The sequence below is a fragment of the Echinops telfairi genome, unplaced genomic scaffold (genome assembly GCF_000313985.2).
Source record: "Echinops telfairi isolate 266 unplaced genomic scaffold, ASM31398v2 ScPeMD7_7424;HRSCAF=8462, whole genome shotgun sequence".
Taxonomy (NCBI): Eukaryota; Metazoa; Chordata; class Mammalia; order Afrosoricida; family Tenrecidae; genus Echinops; species Echinops telfairi.
In genome coordinates, this window is record NW_022111324.1 from 57993465 (window position 1) to 58002125 (window position 8661).

An 8661-nucleotide genomic window follows, 5' to 3' on the forward strand; every position below is an offset into this window, starting at 1 on the left:
TTCCGAGGCGGTAACTGTTCAAGGGAGTAGAAAGCCCCATCTTTCTCCCTAGGAGTGGCTGGTAGTTTCAAACTGCCGACCTTGAGGTTTTTAGCCCAACGAGTAGCCACGAAGACACTACGAGGGCTCCTGAAGAACATCAAGGTCACAGAGTTCAAGGGCAAGGCCCACCTTGGAGCAGTAATGACTTGTTCTCAGCCAGAGCTGTTCTCTAGAAGCTGCCAAGAGCGAACATTTCAGGCTCTTCTCGGGTCACTGCATCCTGGGGATCTGACTTTCTTTCACCCTAACTATCATCTCGTCTCCCTTCACCGCGTCTTGGGTGAGTTTGGGGACTCCTACATGGGTATCCTCCAAGGACTTGGCTCCTTCTGCAGCAGGGGCTTGAGAAAAGCTGAGAAAGGGACACTTGGCTTCCCAGCACCCCATCGCATGGCTGGACGGCTCTCCGTGGCCAGGATGGTGGTGCCCCTTGGTTGCTCATGGCTCAGGGGCCATCATGAGACACCTGTGCAGTCATCATGCCTGGCCTTGAACATTTCACTTCCATTCTCTCTTGACGCTCCAGCTTCCGGTCCCCCTCCCTCTTCACAAAGGAGCCGTGGGACAATAATCTTCACACTTCCCAGGGCCACGCACAGTTAACCACCATTCCTGTCCAAACGCAGCCATTAACAGTGGAATCGCAGGCCTAGTGAAGGGCAAGAAGTCGTGCAGGTCTAAAGCAGAGACACTTGGAGGGAAGCAGCACTTAAGGAGTCCCTCAGGGCCAGCGACACCAGGGCTGTGCTCCAGAGATGAATAGGGAGCCGACTTCAGAACAAGCTTTGAGGAGCTGCCCCAGCCCCTTCTGGAATGTCTGGACTCCCCAGGCCTGGTTTTCCTGGCAAGGAACGAAATCTGGGACATTAGATCTCACCACTAAAGCACTGTCAAACAAACTAAGCCCGCTGCCATGAGTTGATTCTGGGTCTCAGTCACCCTGGGGACAGAGTAGAACTGCCCCCATGGGCTTTCCAAGACTGAAGTCTTAACTGAAGCAGACTGCCTCGCCTTTCTCTGGGGAGCACCTCGTAGGTTCAAATCACCGATCTCTTCAAGTTGCCAGCTGAGTGCTTTCACCCCTGCGGCCGTTAGATTTTATTTCAACCTAACCCTGTGTGAAAGGGTTGGGGTAAAGTTCAAGCTACCCAGCGGGTCATAGCCTGATGATGCCTCCTTGGGTGTGGTCTTTTCTGGAAGAGAGACACTGGGAACTTCTGCTCCCACTTGCCCTTGATTGCCCTCTTTGCTGGGACTCTGTGTCTGCCATGTGGCTGCCCCTCCCCTGAGAGCTGTCAGCCCCTTGCCAGGTTTCCACGGACCTGACTCCACTCTACTCTGTACCCACAGGCCACCGGCCTGTCATCTCCCTGCTCCCCACCTCACCTTTTGGCATCATTGGCCTTCAGCTACCAGAATCTGAAGAGGGCTCTGGCTAGCATTGAACCCTTAGACTTGAGCTGGATTGAGCTGGGATGCTTTCTTGATATAAAATTACCTTTTGACATAAAAATATTTCTCTAGACAACCCAGGCAAATGCAACCACTTTGCCACTCATCAGAAATGACCAAACTCGTTGCTATTGAGTCAACTCCAACTTAAAGCTGCCCTTATAAGACAGGGTGGGTTTCTAAGACTGGAACTCCTTATGGGAGTAGGAAGCCTTTTCTTTCTCCTTCGGAGCTCCTGGTAGTTTCAAACTGCTAACCTTGAGGTTAGCAGTCGATTGCACAACCACCAGGGATCCCACTATGCCAATAGGATTCCTGTAAAAGTGGCTGGGGCTCTTCATGCCTAGGGAAGTTGTCAAACAATTACTGGCCCCACCATGACAGGGAGAAAAGTGTAGCTATTTCCCTGGGGCTTAGAATTTTACACTGGGCTTCAAGAGTTCTTTGTTCAGTTATGTTTATGGCACTTGCCATGGGCGCGTGTGTGTGTGTGTGTGTGTGTGTGTGTGTGTGTGTGTGTGCCATGTGTCCTTCCCTGGCCTGCTTCCTCTGCTCAGCGTGGAACACTTCAGGGTTAGACATGCTGTCACGTGTCTCCAATGCTGTGGATCCTGATTCAGTGACAGGCTGGCATGAGTCTGTGGGCTGAGAAGCTGTGTCTTGCCCAAGGTCTCAAAGCTGGCAAATGACAGAGTGTGGACAGAGCCTAGTCCTGGTCTTGCCCTTTCACTGTGTCTTGGTGACCTACTGTGATCATACACAAACATGACTATCACAAGTAGATGGCCTTAAGGAACCAGACTCCCCCCCCCCCAACCCGCCGGACCCTCGCCCAGGTCTGGGGGCCCAAAGTCCAAATCAAGCTCCCAGCCTTGTAAATCCTTTCCTTGTTTATAGACCTGGGATCCCATAGGTTCCTTGACTTGTAGATGATTTAAACATGGCGTCTGCCCCCATTGACCATGCATCGCTCTGTGTCAGGTCTGGTCTTCTCATAACTCAGAAATGAGTAGGCTTAGGATCTACCGCACACTGGTATGGCCCAGGAACATAGGAAAAGGAAATCCCTATTTTTAGATAGGGAGATAGATAGATATGACACAAATTATAATTCCAGCATAGATTCTGTCGGGGACACAAGTCAATCCATAACACATAAAAAACTAAAACCAAGGTCACTGCTCATCATGTGAATTCTGACTCAGAATGACCCTGCGGACAGAGTGGACCTGCCTTTGTGGGTTTCCAAGGCTGTAAATCTCTCCAGGTACAGAAGTCCCTCCCTTTCTCCCACCGAGCGGCGGGTAGATAGGGTCCTATTGCTGACCTTGTCGCTAACAGCCTGAAAGGTCAACCACAAAACCACTGGGTCTCTTTCACACAACACATAGTAGCCAGCGACTCTCTGAAAATCAGAACTTGGAAACCCTGGAGCTAGTACCTAGTGCCTAGGTTATAGCTGACTCTCATGAAATATAAGGAGGCATTATAGGGTGGGTGTTGGACTCTAACCACAAGGTTTGTGGTTCAAACCCACCCAGCTGCTCCTCAGAACAATGAGCCTGACTGCTTCTGTAAAGGTGCAAAATCTCCAGAACCTTCTGAGTCAGAATTGACTTGATGGCAGTGGACTTTAAAAAAAGAAAAGAAATGATAATAATAATAAAATATATAAAAATACTCCTGAGTTTTGCAAACCTTCATTAATGTTAACATGCTATTGGCAGGGGGTGTGGGGTGGAGGGGGCTGGGGGGTGGTGAGGGAGAGAGAGAGGCTTTGAAATAGCTCAGGCAAACAGATAAAGATGTTTCTTTGCTAACCCTAAGACAACTTGGAAGCTAACTTCAGTCTGCTTTTGAATGTTGGGCTGTTTTGGATACACTTTCTGGGACTGCATCAGCGGAAACATGTACAGGAAGCATTTAAATCAGGGGACCTGGAATTTTCCTTTAGAATGATACTCAGTGAAATGCATGGTTTAGAACTCCAGACAAGCCTTTAGGGAGCGCAGGGGGTGGGTGTCGGGGTCCCATGTCCATCTTGGTTTGGTTGGTCATTCCTCAGCAGGAGGCATGCACTTAGCACCTCGCGTGGGCTGCCACCATGGCACACTGCTTGCTGCAGAAGGGTGTGAGCCATCTGGGGAGCCCCGTTCTGAGGATCTCGTGGCTTATTTGCAAGAACAGAGCTCCTGTTATGTAAGAGGGGGAAGATTTTAATAAAACGAGCCCTGACTCATCCTCACCAAGTAGCTGGCAGTGCCAGCTGGGAGCGTTGAATGAGTTGGAGTGATGTAATTGTGAGATAAAGACACATGATGGCCTTTGCGGTGCTCTCTTCCCTGGGGTGCCCCATGTCAGCCAGCACAGTGCATTGATTCTGTTTTCAGAGGCAGGACCCGGCCTGAGGAGGCCTCGGTGGAGGGAGACAGGCCCTCCCCCCGGGTGACATCACAGCTCTTTTCTGTACAGGAACCATCACCCCCACCCACCCCCAGCACAGAGACCTTAAGATCATCCCCTATCAGAATGGAAGTACTGAGGGAGATGGCGACAGATTAGAGGGTGGTGTGGGGGGCAGGTGGCGTGGGCAGAGCGGAGAACAGAGCAGGGCTGAGAAACACACTAGTGGGAGGGGAAGGGTGAGGCATTTGGTCCTTAGGCCTCTGAGACGCAGTAGGGACATGTGCTGGACCTGCTGGGTCAAAGACAGACAAGCCCCGGGCCCAGCCAGCAAGCGAGTGGACCAGCACTTCTGAGTGGGTACCCCGGGCAGCTGGGAGCCAGCTCCCATCAGCTCACCAGTTTCACTCATCTCTTGCCAGCTCTTGAGTTGAATGACCTTTCATATGGCAGCTTGAAACTCAGCCCTGGTGCAAGTCTCTAACCACAGAAAGCAACATATGTAATAGGAACAGGACTTTTCCCAGCAGGGTGGGTGGTTAGAGCGTTTACCAGCCATCGCTGCCTGAGGCTCCCTGAGACCCTACCTGTGGGGGAGTCGCACCGCCTGACTATTTTCACGGACAGGGTGACGGGAGCTGAATAGGGTGAGTGTAAATGATGCCACTGAGTCACACAGTACACTTTGAAAATGATTACAATGGCAAACTTGGTGTTATGTATCTTATCAGAACAAAAACTGGATTTGCAAAACCAATAGGCACAATGCTAAGACGTCATTTTCCCCATCTCCCTCCGATCTTCTCACGAGTCCAGTGGGGCTTTCTAGAGGCTACATGACTTGCAACCCTGCAGCAGACTGGATTCAGAAGCAAGCACGAGGCCAGCTGTCTCCTGTTACCAAAATCAGACTTGCCGCCATCAAGTGAATTCCCACTCCTAGCCACTCTCTAGGACAGGGTGGACCTTTCCCTGTGGGTTTCCGAGACTGTAGCTCTTTATGGAGTAGAAAGCCCCATCTTTCTCCTGCGAAGTGGCTGGTGGTTTCGAACCACTGACTTTGTGGTTAGCAGCCCAAAGTGTAATCCCACTATGCCACCAGGGCTCCTGTTTCCAGTTAAGGCCAAACCTTAAAGAGATGCACACAACTGTGAAAAAGGCACTCCATTCTCATTTAGTCCTGTTTATTGATCAAAATTGCTGTTTTGCTTAGAAAGCTTTTATTTGTGTTACTACAAGATTTAACTGCCATCACTTTAAATTGGATTAATAAAGGCATTTTAATCCCCCAATTTTCATTGCTAATGTGACATACAATAAATGCCAATAGGTACGCATCACATAAAATTGGGGTCCTCATCTTGTAAGACTGCAAAGGGGTGCTGAGACCAAACAAGTTTGAGAGCTTCTATGGGGAAAGCAGGACAAGCAGGCAGAGGGCTCCAGGTGTGGGCGCCCGCACCCAGGATTGTAGTCCCGCCCTCCTCCTTCTGGGCCTGACGGAGCCTGTTGCTTTAGGGCTATCTGGGAGAACCCAGAGTTAGCTGGAGTGTGAGGGCCATGAGCCTGGCTCTGGAGAGAATCCCACAGGGCACAGGTGGGAGGACACAGGCCATGAAATGACAGCCCCATTAGTTTTGAGGAGCATGGGACAGACAAGGGTACCCTGAACCTGCTTTCTCCACTTTCCTGGGAGAAGGGAGGGTCTTGATTATTGTGTGTGTCTGTGTAACTGCCAGGCCTCTTCATTTTCATCATTAAAACTGTTCTCAAATCCCAAGGGTAAACCTTGGTAAAAGGGAGCAGCCACCCCTCACGTTACTCACCTATCATCTCAGAAGTTGTGCAAGAGACACAAGCAAAGAGGAAAAGGTGGGGCTTCGTTTTCAGGTCTCAGGATTAAAAAGAAAATGTAAAAGTTCCCCTGGTCAGCTGGTCTCCCTGGTCTTCTTCCAGAGGGAAAGCTTTATTCGCTGGAAGAGGCCAGGTACTCACTCCGCTCCTTGAAGCCAGGCCAAACCCTAACCACCCCAGTGGCGAGAGAGGCCAGCCAGAGCAGGTAAGGGAGAAGGGTCAGCAGGCGACCTCAGCAGAACTGGGTGTTGGGTGGGGCCCCCGTCTCTCATAGAGCCTGGTCAGGATGGGCAGGTGGCCTCATGAGCCACAGCAGAGTCTCAAGGGATCCCGAGGGCTAGGCAGAGCCAGTCAGCGTGAGGCCCAAGCCTTCCTGTGCCCAGCCACGTGGAAAGGAGACATCCCCAGGGGCCCCCAGGGGCCTCCCAGCATTGGATCACTTGCCAGACATTCAGAAAGCCCCACTCTTCCCCCCCCTCCCCAACACACACCGAGGGGCCTTGTATGTTCAGACTTTGGGTGGGTGTGCTATTTTCTGGAAAGGAGGTCAAGAATTTTCAAAGGTGGAGAGAAAGAGTGCCTGGATCACACAAGTTGAAGAATCGCTGTTAAAAATATCTTTATTGAGACATTCACTGTCTTCCGTCTCAGCCAACACCAATAGTAGCTCCTCTACGGAAGATTTTTCACAAAATCTGTGCAGCAGCGTTCACCAACCAGCGGCGGGTTATCCCTGTCAGGCTCAGTGCTGGGGCCGGATGCCATAGTGAGCAAGCTCTCCTACCTGTGATCCATGTGCCACTGAGGGGTACAGATTGGATCACCATACCAAGCATGGCCCTGAAGGCGCCTTGCTCTATGAGGGATACAGCTTAGTGGATGCTTCATTTTTATTTCACCTATAAAAAACTGTGTTTGTGTTTGAAAGATAACACATTCATGTGATTGCAAAGTTCAGGAAGATTAGAGAGTAGGCTATGCGTCCCCCTAGCCCTTCTGTGTCTTCCAGTCCCTCTCTGGAGACTAGACACAAACTAATGAGTGGAACTGCTGCTGTTAGACCTGGCAGGAGCGTCATAGAGAAAGCTTGTCTGAGGATATGATGCCTCAGATGGAATTTGAAGCATGAGTGTGTGTTAACTGACTGGAAGGGGATAGAGGAAGGGATCTAGACAAAGAGGACAGCTTGTGCAAAGGCCCTGTGGCAGGAGAGAGGATGGTGTATTAAAAGAATGATGAGTCCTTGTGGCTGGAGAAGTTGAGAGTAGTCCAGGTGCTACTGGGGAGGGGGCCAGACTTGTAGCTTCTTTAGAATTCTGGACTGCCTTAAGAGCTCTGGAAGTCAGTGTACAATGTTAAAGGAAGGGAATTTTCCTTGAATTATTTTTAATGATTTAAAGATACCAGCCTGACTGTAATATGGAGAATAGATTCGAGGGGAAAGCCGTTAATGGACTCTGACTTACTTAGTTCTGGTCCAAAATTATGTAGCTTGGTAGTGGTGAGATAGATAGATTTGAGTGCACGATTCTTGCATCTGAAAAAAATTTACCATGATGCAGAAATATTTGTTCCATTCTCTCAATTGAGTTGGGAGTGAGAGGTGGAAATCATAGAAATAGTTTGCAGTTGCGATAGGTAGGTTTATTGTGCCAACCTGTCCAATAAACACATGTGGGATTAATTTCTGTCTCTTGCTCTCTAATGATCGGAAGTGTGTGGCTGCCTTAGCTAGTTCTCTGCCTCAACTTGCAAGCTACACTACCTGTGGGACACCCAACCCGTGGACCGTGTCACTAGATCTTGAGGTTCCTTCGAGACCTCCTTTGGGGACTGTCAGATCCTGTCATCTGGCTGACTGTTGGTGCCCGCCCTGCTGTTAGCTGCCTGTGGCCAGACTACCTGCATTACTCTATGGAAGACTCAGCTGTCTGCTTCCTTGACCTTGGACCCAGCAACCCTTGTGAGTTGAAGGATTTCCAGTATATTAACAGTTTCACAGAAGTGAGTTGAACTGAGCCCTCTGTCCTGCTGTGTGGACTAATTAGCTGTTATATTCCTTTGTGCTGTACATATCTATCCATATATATAAATCTTAAGTGTCCTAGTTTTGTTTTTATAGAGAACCCTGTCTAACACAGCAGTTAACACCTGACTTTATTTCCAAGAGCATTGCCACACTGATAGGGGGTTTGGTATTTTGTGAGGAGCCCTGGAAGAAGGACTGGTGGCATGTTGAGTCATGTGTTGGGCTACTAACCGCAAGGTCAGCAGTTCAAACTCATCAGCTGCTCTGTGGAAGAAAGATGAGGCTTTTTATTCTCGTAAAGATTGACAGGCCTCCACTCAAGTACTCCCTCAATGCAAGAATACTTTGTTCTAGTAAACTGGAATTCCATTATGCTCACCTTCCAGACACTATCGATGAAGACAAAGCAGGTGCTTAAGCAAATGTGGTGAAGAAAGCTGATGGAGCCTGGGGTCTTAAAGACTTGAAGGTAAACAAGCGGTCATCGATCTCAGAAGCAACAAAGCCCACATGGAAGAAGAATACCAGCCTGTGTGATCACGAGGTGTCGAAGGGATCAGGTATCAGGCATCAAAGAACCAAAAAATCAAATCATTGTGAATGAGGGGTTGTGCAGATTGGGGACCCAAGACCCATCTATAGGCAACTGGTCACAGGGAGGAGACGAACCAGTCAGGGTGCAGTGTAGCAACCATGAAACATACAACTTTCCTCTAGTTCCTAAATGCTTCCTCCTCACCCCACTCCCCACTATCATGATCCTAATTCTACCTTACAAATCTGGCTGGACCAGAGGATGTACATGGTTCAGATAGGAACTGGAAACACAGGGAATCCAGGACAGATGATCCCTTCAGGACCAGTGGTGAGAGTGGCAATAC

General features: G+C 49.6%; 1 protein-coding gene across 1 annotated transcript in view; it reads left to right on the forward strand.

Annotated features, from left to right (window-relative positions):
* Positions 1-8297: 8297 nt before the first annotated feature.
* Positions 8298-8661, forward strand: part of TRAF5 (TNF receptor associated factor 5) — a 23696-nt gene continuing 23332 nt past the window's right edge. The window contains exon 1 of the mRNA XM_004699866.2: positions 8298-8340. The gene's annotated coding sequence lies outside the window, so the exon portion shown is untranslated. The remainder of the gene's footprint in view (positions 8341-8661) is intronic.